This window comes from Delphinapterus leucas, chromosome 4 (genome assembly GCF_059928025.1).
Source record: "Delphinapterus leucas isolate spDelLeu-1000000601 "Yukka" chromosome 4, BTC_Dleu_Yukka2, whole genome shotgun sequence".
In the NCBI taxonomy this organism is placed as follows: domain Eukaryota; kingdom Metazoa; phylum Chordata; class Mammalia; order Artiodactyla; family Monodontidae; genus Delphinapterus; species Delphinapterus leucas.
Window position 1 is genome coordinate 67208731 of NC_143132.1, and position 13942 is coordinate 67222672.

Below are 13942 nucleotides of genomic sequence, written 5' to 3' on the forward strand. Positions count from 1 at the left end.
AATACTGAAAAAAGGAGAAAGTTGGAAGACTCACACTTCCCAATTTCAAAGCTTCCTGCATAGGTACACATATCAAAACTGTGATATTGGCATAAAGGTAGACATATAGATCAATGATAGAACTGAGAGTCCAGAAATAAAACCGTACATCTATGACCAATTGATTTTTCAACAAGTTACCAGGACAATTCAGTGAGGTTTGGGGTGGGGGGCAGGGAATAGTCTCTTCAACAAACGATACTGAGACAACTGGAAATCCACATGCAAAATATTGGAGATGGACCACTACCTCATACCACTTCCAAAAAAAAAAAAAATGGATCATTGACTTAACTTTAAGAGATAAAGCTAAAAAACTCTTAGAAGAAAACATAAGGGAAAATGTTCATGACACTGAATTTGGCGATGGATTCTCAAATATGACACCAAAAACACAAGCAACAAAAGAAAAATTGGTAAATTGGACTTCAAAATTAAAAATTTTTGCACAAAGGACATTATCAAGAAAGTGAAAAGACCACCTACAGGGAAAATATTTACAAATCGTATGTCTGATAAGGTTCTACTATCCAGAATATTCAGAGAACTCCTAAAGTTCCATAACAAACAACTCAATTTAAAAATGGGAAAAAGAGTTATATAGATATTTCTCCAAAGAAGATATACAGATGGCCAATAAGCACATGAAAAGATCTTCAACTCACTAATCATCGGGGAAATGCAAATCAAAACCACAATGAAATATCACCTCATACCCAATAGGTGGTGGCTACCATTAAAAAATAAAACCAGAAAATAATGTGTTGACGAGGATGTGGAGAAGTTAGAAGCCTTGTGTACTGTTGGTGGGAATGTGAAATTGTACAGCTGCCATGGAAAACACACATTATTGACAATAGCTAAAATATGGAAGCAACCTAATCCACAGTCTATCAGTGGATGAATGGATAAACAAAATATGTGTAAAACATACAGTGGAATTTGTTCAGCCTTAGAAAGGAAGGAAATTCTGACATACGCTACAACATGAATGAACCTTGAGGATACTATGCTAAGTAAACTAAGCCAGTCACAAAAAGAGAAAAATTGTATGATTCCAATTATATGAGGTACCCAGAGTAGTCATATGTATAGATAAAGAAAGTAGAATTGTGGTTGCCAGGAGCTGGGGGAGAGGGAAATGGGGAGTTATTTTTTAATGGGTAATGTGTTTCATTTTTACAAGGTGAAAAGAGTTCTGGAGATGGCTGGTACACAGTACAAATGTGCTTAATACCACTGAGTTGTACACTTAAAATTGGTTAAGATGGTAAATTTTATGTGTATTTTACAATCTTAAAATATTTTATCTTAAAAAGGCATTACTGATACATGCTACATAGATGAACCTCAAAAACATTACATGAAGTGAAAGAAGCCAGACAAAAGGCCACATATTGTATGATTCCATTTATATGAAATATGCGGAATAAGTAAATCCCTAGAAACAGAGAGCAGATTGATGGTCATCAGTGGCTAGGGAAGAGTAGAGTGGGCAATGACTGCTTAATGGGTCAGTGCTGTTTTTTGTGGTGATGAAAATGTTTTGGAGCTATATAGTGGTAGTTGTTGCACAACACTGTGAGTGTACTAAATGCCACTGAACTGTACATTTTTAAATGGTTTTATATGAATTTCACCTCAATAAAAACTGTAGGAAAAAAATTTTAAAAACTGGTGAAATATGAATGAAGTCTAGAGTTCAGCCAATAGTAGTGCACCAAGGTGACACTGGGAAAGGAGAATGAGAAATTTATGTATTCTATTTGCTACTTTCCTCTAAATGTAGAATTATTCCAAAATGAAATATTTCCTTTAAAAAAAATGGGCAAACTACTTGAAAAGACTCTTTGCCAAAGAAGATAGATGGCAAATAAGCACTTGAAAAGATATTCAACATCATTGGCCACTAGAGGAATGCAAATTTAAACAAGAATGGAATGCCACTAAATACGCATTAGAATAGCTAAAATTAAGCATACTGGCAAAACGAAGTGATGATGAGGATAACACAGATCAACTGAAACTCTCATACTCTGCTGGTGGGAATGCAAAATGGTATAAGCATTGTAGAAAACAGATTGGCATTTTCTTATAAAGTTAAAACACAATTACTGTATTATCTAACAATCCCATTCCTGGGTACGTACTCTAGAGCAGCAGTCCCCAGCCTTTTTGGCACCAGGGACCGGTTTTGTGGAAACCGTGGGAAAAAATTTTTCCACAGATGAGGGGAGGGGATAGTTCAAGCAGTAATGCGAGGGATGGGGAGCAATGGGGAGTGGCAGATGAAGCTTCACTGGCTCGCCTGCCGCTCACCTACTACTGTGTGGCCTGGTTCCTAACAGGCCATGGACTGGTACCTGGGGGTTGGGGACCCCTGTTCTACACAATGAAAAGTGATCTTCACTCAAAAATTTATATATAGATTTCATAGCAGCTTTAATTGTAATAGCCAAAAGCTAGAAACAATCCACATGTCCTTCAGCTGGTGAATGGTTAAACAAAATGTGGCACCTTATACCACTAAATGCTATTCAGCAATAAAAGAGAACTGTTGATATTCACAACTTGTATGGATCTCAAGATAATTGCACTTAGTGAAATAAAGCTGATCTTAAAAGGTTAAGTACTATATGAATCCATTTATATAGCAGTCTTGAAATAAAATTATAGAGCTGGAAAACTGTTTAGTGTTTGCCAAAAGTTAGGAATGGGTGAGGGAAGGACTAGTGTGGCTATAAAGAAGTAACACGGGAGATCCTGTTGATGATGGAACAGTTTTGAATCTTGATTATAGTGGTAGTTCCCCAAATTGACACATGTGACAAAATTATATGGAACTACACATACATACAAATAAGTACATCTAAAACTGACAAATCTGAGTAAGCTCTGTGAATTGTACAAATGTCATCTTGGTTTTGATTTTAAACTATAGTTATGCAAGATATTAGTGATGGGGAAATGGGTGAAGAGTACATGGAAACTCCCTGTACACTTTTAAAAATAATATATATATTTTAACTTTTTATACAATTTTTAAAGGTTATACCCCATTTAGTTATTACAAAATATTGGTTATATCCTCTGTGTTGTACAATACATCCTTGTAGCCTATCATACACCCAATAGTTTATAACACCCACTCCCCCACCCCTATGTTGCCCCTCCCACCTCCCCACTGGTAACCACTAGATTGTTCTCTGTATCTGAGTCTGCTTCCTTTTTGTTATATTCACTAGTTCGTTGTATTTTTTAGATTGCACATATAGGTGATATCATACAGTATTTGTCTTTGTCTGACTGACTTCATTTAGCATAATGCCCTCCAAGACCAACCATGTTGCAGCAAATGGCAAAATTTTTTTATGGCTGTGTAGTATTCCACTGTGTGTGTGCATGGGTGTGTTTTATATATACATATATATAACATCTTCCTTATCTATTCATCTTTCGATGGACACTTAAGTTGTTTCCATATCTTAGCAATTGTAAATAATGCTGCTATGTACATTGGGGTGCATGTATCTTTTCAAATTAGTGTTTTGGGTTTTTTTTGGATATCTACCTAGGAGTGGAATTGCTCGTTCATATGGTAGTTCTATTTTTAGTTTTTTGAGAAACCTTCATGCCATTTTCCACAGTGGCTGCACCAATTTACATTCCCACTAACAGTGTATGAGGGTTCCCTTTTCATATATTTAATATAATTAATGTTTTAAAGCAATTTTACATATTGCGTATTCCCCTTCCCTCCCCCCCCCCCCGAGAGCCTTCCCCACTCTTAACATCCTCCACCAGAATGGTACGTTTGTTATAACTGATGAACCTATATGAGTACATCATCATCTCCCCAAATCCATAGTTTGCAATAGGGCTTATACTTGATGTTTTAACATATGTATAATGACATGTATCCATCATTATAATACATTACAGTGTAATACAGAATAGTTTTACTGCTCTGAAAATCTTGCATCACCCTGCTCATCCCTCCTTCCCCCTTAACTGCTAGCAACCACAGATCTTTTTACTGTCTCCATAATTTTGCCTTTTTGAGACTATTGTACAGTTGGAATCACACAGTATGCAGTCTGTTCAGATTGACTTCCTTCCTTTAGTAATATGTAACTAAGTTTCCTTTATGTTTTTTTCATGGCTTGATAGCTCATTTCTTTTCAGCACTGAATAATATTCCATTGTCTGGATGTACCACAGTTTATTTATCCATTCAGGCTTTTGTATGGACATAAGTTTAACCTCTTTGGGTAAATACCAAGGAGTATGATTGCTGATCATATGGTAAAATTATGTTTAGCTTTTTAAGAAACTAGCGAACTGTCTTTCCACAATCAATTTTGCATTCCCACCATCAATGAGAGTTCCTGTTGTTACACATCCATTCTAGCATTTGGTGTTGACAGTGTCTTAGATTCTTGCCATTCTAATAGCTGTGTAGTGGTTTCTCATTCTTGTTTTGATTTGAAATTTTAAATATTTTTATGTGGTCATTTGCCATCTATCTTCTGGTGTGGTATCTGTTTAGATCTTTTGCCCACTTTTTAGTCAGGTTGTTTGTTTTCTTTTTGTTGAATTTTAAGAGTTCTTTGTGTATTTTGGTTAACGGTCCTTTATCAGATATATATTTTGCAACCATTTTCTTCTAGTCTGCGGCTTGCCTTCTCATTTTCTTGATAATGTCTTTTACAAAGTAGAAGTTTTCAATTTTAGTGAAGTCAAACTTACCAATCTTTCTTTCATGGATTGTGCCTTTGTGTTTGATAATGTCTTTTTAGATGTAACACCAAAGTCATCTACATTTTCTCCTATGTTCTCTTCTAGTAGTTTTACAATTTTTATTTAACATTTAGGACTATGATCAATTTTGAGTTAACTTTTGTGAAGGGTGTAAAGTCTGTCTGGATTTGTTTTTTGTGTATGTATATGTCTAGTTGTTCCAGTACCATTTGTTGAGAAGACTATCTTTTCTCCATTGTATTGCTTTTGCTCCTTTGTCAAGGATCAGTTAACTATATTTGTTGAATCTATTTCTAGGCTATTTCATTCCAATGATATATTTATCTTTTTACCAATATCATCTGTCTTCACTACTTTAGGTTTATAATAAGTCTTAAAGTCAAGTAGCATCAGTCCTGAGACTTTGTTCTTCTCCTTTAGTATCCTATTGGGTATTCTGGGTCTTTCTCCTCTCCATATAAACTTTAGAATCAGTTTGTCAACATCCACAAAGTAACTTGCTGGAATTTTTATTGGGATTGTGTTGAATCTATAGATCAAGTTGGGAAGAAGTGATGGCTTGACAGTATTGAGCCCTCCTATCCATGAACATGGAATCTTTCTCCATTTATTTGTTCTTCAGTTTCTTTTATCAGTAAGGAATTTTTGTAATTTTGTAGTTTTCCTCATATAGATCATGCACATATTTTGTTAGATTTATATAACATGCTTTGTTAGATTTATACCTAAGTATTTTATTTTTCAGGATACTAGTGTAAATGTTAATTGCTTTTAATTTCAAATTCTGTTGCTAGTATATAGGAAGGTTTTTGTCCCATGTGAATGCTTACCAAAGGGTGACCTCAGCTGGGGAGAATTTTAACACTCAAGTAGATAGAACGACCCATTCTGTGGATAACAGTCAGCTTCTTTCCCAGCCACCCTGTCATCGCCAAATGGGCTCATGAACAGAGTAACCATGGTGGCAGGGATGCAGGTTATGCATGGGCTCAGCAACATGGACTTCCACTCACCAAGGTCATCTTGACTACAACCACTGTTGAGTGCCCATTATGACAACAGCAAAAATCAACACTGTCTCCAATATGGCACCATGTCTCAGGTGATCAGTTACCTGGTGGCAGGTTGATGACACTGAACTTTCATCATGGAAGGAACAGCATGTTGTTCTTACTAGAATAGACACTTACACTGGATATGGATCTGCCTTCCCTGAATGGAATGCTTCTACTAGAACTATTATCCATGGGCTTACAGAATGCCTTATTATGATATTCTGCATAGCATTACTTTTTATCAAGGAACTCATTTCACAACAAATGAAGTATGGCATCGGGCCAATGCTTATGGGGGGCATTGGGCCAATGCTTATGGGGTCACTGGTCTAACAATGTTCCTCACCATCCTAAAGCAAATATATATATATATATATATATATATATATACACATATATATATACAGCTATTAAGCTATTGATTAATGTTAGGGTGGTATATCTTTCTCTATCCGTTTACTTTTAATCTATATATGTATCCTTAAATTTCTTGTAGACAACATAAAGTTGGGTCCCATTTTTTTTTTTTTTATTTGGCGGTACGCGGGCCTCTCACTGTTGTGGCCTCTCCCACTGTGGAGCACAGGCTCCAGATGCGCAGGCTCAGCGGCCATGGCTCATGGGCCCAGCCGCTCCGCAGCATGTGGGATTCTCCTGGACCGGGGCACAAACCCATGTCCCCTGCATCGGGAGGCGGGCTCTCAACCACTGTACCACCATGGAAGCCCTGGGTCCCATTTTTTGAATCACTTTGATAGTCTGTCTTTTAATTGATGTATTTAGACAATTGACATTTAAAGTGGTTATATAGTTGGAATAATGTCTACCACAGTTGTTACTTTCTATTCATTTCCCTTCTTCTTTGTTTCTATTTTCTTCTTCCACTTGTTTCTTCTTTTTGTGGTTTGAATTGGGCATTTTATATGATTCCTTTTCCTCTCCTTTCTTAGCTTATCAATTATACTTCTCTTTTTTACTTTTTTTTTTAGCAGTTGCCCTAAAGTTTGCAATATACATTTACAACAGATACAAGTCCACTTTTAAATAATAGTGTACTGCTTCATGGATAGTGAAAGTATCTTATAATAACAAAATATTCCTAATTTCTCCCTCCTGTTACTTGTATTACTACTGCCATTCATTTCACTTATCCACAAGCTATACTGGTATCCTGTATACTTTTTGGGAACTTGGTGTGGTTATATATTTATTTCAAAATAAAAAGCAAAAAACTACCATTTCTAAAAAACACTGTGCCCTGGAACAAAAATCAATATCTAAAGAATAGAAAACAAATAGCACTTAATAACACAGGCATCCAGGCAATGATACCAGGAAAATACAATCCATGATAAATGGAAAATACAATTGATAAAGACAAAATATCAGTCAGTAGAAACTGACCCAGAAGTGACACATAGGATAAAATTAGTGGACAAGGACATTAAATCAGCTATTGTAAATATACAGATGATCTTTGACTTACAATGGTTCAACTTACAATTTTTCAACTTTATGATGATGCAAATGCAATACACATTCAGTAGAAACCATACTTCAAATTTTGAATTTTGATCTCTTCCCAGGATAGAAATGTGCAGTACAATACTCTCTTGTGATGCTGGGCAGCAACAGTGAGCCACAGCTCCCAGTCAACCACATGATCATGAGGGTTAACAACTGATACACTTCTAATCATTCAGTGCCCATACAAACATTTTGGTTTTTACTGTCAGCATAGTATTCAATAAATTACATGAGATATTCAACACTTTATTATAAAATAGGCTTCGTGTTAAATTATTTTGCCCAACTGTAGGCTAATATAAGTGTTCTGAGCATATTTAAGGTAGGCTAGGCTAAGCTATGATGTTTGGTAGGTTAGGTGTATTAAATGCATTTTCGACATAGGATATATTCAATTTATGATGGCTTTATTGGGACTTAACCTCCTCATAACTCGAAGATCTGTACCTCATATATTCAAGGAGATAGAGGAAAGCACCAGCATGTTAAGAAGAGACATGGAAAATATAAAAAAGACCTGAATTAAACTTCTAGAAGTGAAAAATACATATGAGATGAAATATACACTGGACGGGATTAACATCAGAATTGACACTGAAAAAGAAAACATTGTTGAAATCAAAGATTTACCATCCAAAATGACACAAAGGAAGAAAAAGACCAAAATCAGTGAACAGAGAATGAGCAATCTATTGTTCAACTTCAGGTTGCCTAATAAATATGCAATAGGATTCCTAGGAGAGGAAAGAAATGATGGGGCAGAAAAAATGTTTGAAAAAGTAATGCCAAAAATCTTTCTAATTTGATGAACATGTAAATCCACAGATCAACAATTTCAATGAACTTCAAGCATAAGAAACATGAAGAAAATTACACCAAAGCACATCATAATCAAGTCATAAAAAACCAGCCAGCCAAATATATATATATATATATATATAAACATATAGAGGAACAAGTAACAGCAGACTTCTCCTCAAATTATACAAGCTAGAAGACAGTGGAAGAACATATTTAAAGTACTGAAAGAAATTGTCAATCTACATTTCTGTACTTGACAAAATATCATTGAAAAGTGAAGGTAAAATATATTACAGACCCAAAAGCTAAAAGAATCCAGCACTAGAAAATCAGCACTACAAGAAATATTATAGAAAGTCCTTCTGGAAAGAAAGGAAAATAATACCAGAGGGAAATCTAGATCTACACAGAAATGAAGAGCACTGGAAATGGTAAATGCATGAGTAAGTAAAAACAATTACTTACTTAGTTTGTAAATCTCTTTAAAAGATAATTGATGACTGGAAACACCCCAAATATTCATCAGCAGGTAAATAGTTAAGCAAATTGTGGCATATCCATACAGTCAAATACTCCTCAGCAATAAAAAGAAATGAGCTCTTAATACATACAACAACATGGTGGAATCTCAAACTAATCATAGTGAGTAAAAGAAGCCAGACAAAATCAAGTATAAGTTGTATGATGCTCTAATATAAAGTTCTATGAAATGTAAATTAATGTATAGTAACAGAAAGTACATCAGTGGTTGTTGAGAGTAGAGTGCCAATGGGGAGAGGCAGGATAGAGGGATTACAAATAGAAATGAGGAAACTGACCAGAGGTGATGGATATATTTGTTATTTTTACTGTGAGATTAAGAACAGATTAGTGGTTGTCAATTTTAAATATGTGCAGTATGTCAATTATATCTCAACCTGTGCTGAGGAATGTAATTGTCAAATAAGAATCTATCATCCAAGAATGAGGGGGAGCAATGACTTGTTCAGACATCCAAAAATTAAGAGTTTACCATCTGTAGACTGTTAGCTTACATTTTAAGTTCTAGCCAATGAAATTATATAAAGGAAAGATATATTATGTATATGTATTCAAAAGAATGCAATAAAAAGTATTACAGGGGATAAAATTTTATACCTGAAATCTCAAGAGAATCAACTGAAAACTAATAAAAATAGAGTGAGTATTCAGTGATGTGGTTGATTACAGATTCATACTCCAGTAGTAAATAAACAAACGTCAACTTTAAAATGGGGAAAACCACATTTATAATGCTATCAAAAAGATAATATGTAGTAATAAACTTGAATCCATAGGATCTATGTGAAAATGATTTTAACCTCTATTAAAGAACATTTAAAGGACTTGAATTAATGATAAGACATACATTGCTTTCTTCCTTTTGGATAAGAAGACTTGAAATTGGTGTACATTTTATACTTTAGAAATAAATAATTCTACTGAAAATAACAGTAGAAAAATCTACTGATTTTTCAGAGGAGTAAAAGGTGATTTTAAAATTCATCTGAAAATGTCGATATGTAAGATAGCCAGGAAAATTCTGAAAAACAAGTCATAACTATCTGGTCTAGCCCCACCAGATAGTTAAATACAGTATTAAATTACTGTTTAAAATATATTATGTATCTACTAATAATTATACCAATTTTGGTACTGATGTATAGAAAGTTCAATCAGTAGAACAAAGCAGAAAATCCAGAAGGAGACCCAAATGCATACATAAATTTTGTCATTGTAAATAAGTAGTCTTGAAAATCAGGTAGGCCATTCAGTAAATAAAGATAGGTCATTTAATAAATGTTTTGGGGATGAGTAACTGGGCATCAGAAAAGTAATCTCCTTAAGCCAAAATAAATTCTAGATGATAAAAATATAAATGTATAGAGAAAAACCATGAAAAGTGCTAGAAGAAAACATGAGAAATATTTAGGCTTTGCTAAAGATGGCATAAAATTCAATACCCATGTAAAAACAAAACAAAAAAGTTGATAAATTTGATTATATAAAAATATAGAAAAAATACAAATGACAGTCTGCAATAACTTGACAGATAAGACTAGTTTCTATAATGTGCAAAGTGCTCATACATAAACAAGAAATGGAAGAAAACACTGGACAAATTTACAAAGGTTAAGTACTGGTAGTTCACAAAGAAATATAAGTGTCTTTAGAATAAAAAGGTGTCCAACACTCATTATTAAAGAAATGAATATTAAAACAGTATTTTTCCTATTAGATCAACAAATATCAAAGAATTGTATAAAGCAAAATGTTAGTGAAGATGTTGGAAGACTGGAGTTCTCATATACTGTTGGTGTGAATGTAAATTGGTTAACCATTTTTGGAAACCATTTGCAATCAAAACTTAAAATGCATATTCTTTTGCCAAGCAATTTCAATTCTGAGAATTCATTCTACAGATATAATCATGCATGTGTACAAAGAAGTATTACTATGGTCATTAAAGTTTGTTTTGATATAGTAAAGGCTGAAAGCCTAATGTTTATTAATAAGAAAATAGTCAAATTAATTGTTATATAGCCCTAAAAATGGATACTTTTTCCCTATGTAAACTATTATACTATACTAAGAACAATTATGTATATCTATGTAGAATGGTCTCCAAGGCACAGTGTGAAATGGAAAAAATATTAAGGTACATAATATTGTGAAATGTGCTTCCACTTCTTTTGAAAAATGATTAGATTAATTCTGGAAGGATACTCAAAGAAAATGTTAACACTCTGTCTAAATGGGAGGTGGGACTCTGAGGGAATTAAGCTAAAATTTTAAAATTAAAAGTTATTTTAAAGAAAAGTAAATTGGAGGTGGATACTGCAGTATCCAGAGAACACTGTTAGAGCATAACATTGCATAGTATATACAATAATAAAACTCAGTCTTAATCTTTTTAACCAAACAATTTAAACTCAACGTATTAGGATATTTCCCCCTCAAAAGGAATAGATTCAAATTATTCATTATAAGTTTTCACATGACTTAGAAAATATATACTGTATGTACAGTTCATTGTGAAAGGAATATTCAGACACAAAAACATTAAGAAGGGATTATTGGTTTGCAAGTGTTTTACAAGGAAGTTCAGAATTTGAAGAACTGGCTCACTGAATGTAAATTACAGCAGGTGTTTTCAAAGAAACAAAAAACTCATAAGCTTTTTCAAAGTTGAGGTAAATTTGTTCATACTGGGAGAGGGGGGATGATTTTACCCACATGATTATTATATCTTTAGACATTAGTTTTGCAAATTTCAGGAATTACAACATTTTGTTAAGCAATGAGCAATTTAGCAACTCAAGATTTCATCTCTTTGGAGACTATTTAGATAGACTAACTTCTTTCTTATTTGTTTCTCAGCATACACTGTGGGTTCACCCACACACACACATTCTTCCCACTCTTAACATGGGACTTGAAGTGAACACTTACTTATATGGTGCAGGGTAAGGTGTCAGTTTGCTTCTTCATCATCAATCAGGATATACTGGTGTTTTAATGTTACAATTTTTTTGTTATTTCAAGTTATGGTCCAAGATGACAACATAGCAGACTTTCGAACTCACCTCCTCCCACTGATACACCAAATCTAAAGCTCTAAATGGAGCAATTTCCTCTGAAAGATGTCCAGAAGTAGCTGATTAACTTCTAAACATTGGATAAATGAGAAAATACCCATGCGGAAACAGGTCTTGGCATACTCTCAAATACTGGGAGCCACTAAGAACAAAACTGAGCTTGGACAATCACAAAGGATTTAGAGACTACCAAGAGCTCATGCCAGGCTGAATGCTAAGGTTCACCTCCTATAAAATGCCACTCCATCAAGCCTGGGGGAGGCCACAGCTTTGTCTATTGTGTAGAAACCAAGACAAGGAAAACAAGCAGGAACATAATCCAAACAAAAGAAAAAGGTAAACTCCAGAAACAGAACTTAGTGAAACAGAGATAAGTGACTTACCTGATAAAGTGTTCAAAATAAGAACAATGCATTGAACAATGAATTTAAACAAAGAGATAGAAAATATATGAAAGTACCAAAAAGAAATCATAAACCTGAAGAATACAATAACTGCACAGAAAAATAGAGGCATTCAACAGTAGACTGGATGGAGCAGAAAAAGGATCGGTGAACTGTAAGACAGGAGAGTGGATTACATACAATCAGAAAAAAAAGAAAGTGAAGATTACTTAGGGGACTTATAGGACAACATCCAGTGGACCAGCATTTGCATTATAGGGATCCCAGATGGAGAAGAAAGAGAAAAGGAAGAAACTTATTTGAAGAAATACTGGCTGAAAACTTCCATAATCTGGGGAAGGAAACAGACACCTAGATCCAGGAAGCCCAGAAAGTTCAAAATAAGATAAATCCAAAGAGACCTATATCAAGACACATAATTGTCCAAAGTTAAAGACAAGGACAGAATCTTAAAAGTAACAAGAGAAAAACAACTTGTTATCTACAATGGAATTTCCCATAAGACTATTAGCAGATTAGCAGAAAATTTGTAGGCCATAATGGAGTGGCATGATATATTCAAAGTGCTAAAAGAAGAAAAAAAACTGCCAAATAAGTAACCTCTACCCAGAAAAGTTGTTCTTCAGAATTGAAGTAGAGATAAAGAGTTTTCCAAACAAGCAAAAGCAGAAAGAGTTCATCACCACTAGACTGGCCTTGAAAAAATTATTAAAGGGATTTCTTTAATTTGAAACAAAAGGGTGTTAATTAGTAACAGGAAAACATATGAAAGTATAAATCTCACTAAGTAAATATATAGTAGAATTAAGAATAACCTAATGTTGTAATGGAGGTGGGTAAATCAGTTATAAATCTAGTATGAAGGCTAAAAGACAAAAGTAGTAAAAATAACTATAGCTAAAATAATTTCTTAAAGGATACACAAGATAAAAAGATGTAAATTGTGATGCCAAAAATACAAAATTTGGGAGGGAGGGTAAAAATGTACAGCTTCAGAATGCATTTGAACTTAAATTGTTATGAACTTAAAATAGACTGTTATAAATATGTTTGTATACCTAAAACTAATACAGTTGTTCCTTGGTATCATTGGGGGATTGGTTCTAGGACTCCATGCTGATACCAGAATCTGCAGATGCTCAAGTCCTTTCTATAAAATGTCATAGAATGGTTGGCCCTCCATACCTGAGGGTTCCGTGGTTGGTTGAATCCATGGATGTGGAACCCATGGACACAGAGGTACAATGTTATGTGTCAAAAAAAACATCAAGTTTTAAGGAATTAAAATAATGGTTTATATAAGCCTCATGATAACCACAAAGCAAAAACTTATATTATATACATAAAAGAGAAAGGAAATCTAATCATACCACTACAGGAAAGCATCCAATCACAAAGGAAGAGAACAAGAAAAGAAAGAAACAGCACTTATAAGCAGCCAGAAAACAATTAACAAAATGGCAGTAAGTTCTTACCTATCAGTAGTTCCTCTAAATACAAATGGACTAAATTATTCAATGAAAAGACAAAGAGTGGCTGAATGGATTTATTGGGTTGGCCAAATAGTTCATTTGGGTTTTCCCATAACAGCTTATGGAAAAACCTGAATGAACTCTTTGGCCAGCCCAACTTAAAAATAAATAAATAAATATTAAGAGTTATAGAAGCAGAAATAGACAACAGTAGAAATAGTAGGGGAATATCCCAATTTCATCAAATGACAGTTCATCCAGACAGA

At 34.0% G+C, this 13942-nt stretch overlaps 2 protein-coding genes across 2 annotated transcripts in view; one reads left to right on the forward strand and one right to left on the reverse strand.

Annotated features, from left to right (window-relative positions):
• Window positions 1-13942, forward strand: part of STXBP5L (syntaxin binding protein 5L) — a 384965-nt gene that overhangs the window by 340619 nt on the left and 30404 nt on the right.
• Window positions 1-13942, reverse strand: part of POLQ (DNA polymerase theta) — a 175222-nt gene continuing 161280 nt past the window's right edge. The window contains exon 30 of the mRNA XM_022564544.3: window positions 1-13942. This exon is cut by the window's right edge and continues 47437 nt beyond it. The gene's annotated coding sequence lies outside the window, so the exon portion shown is untranslated.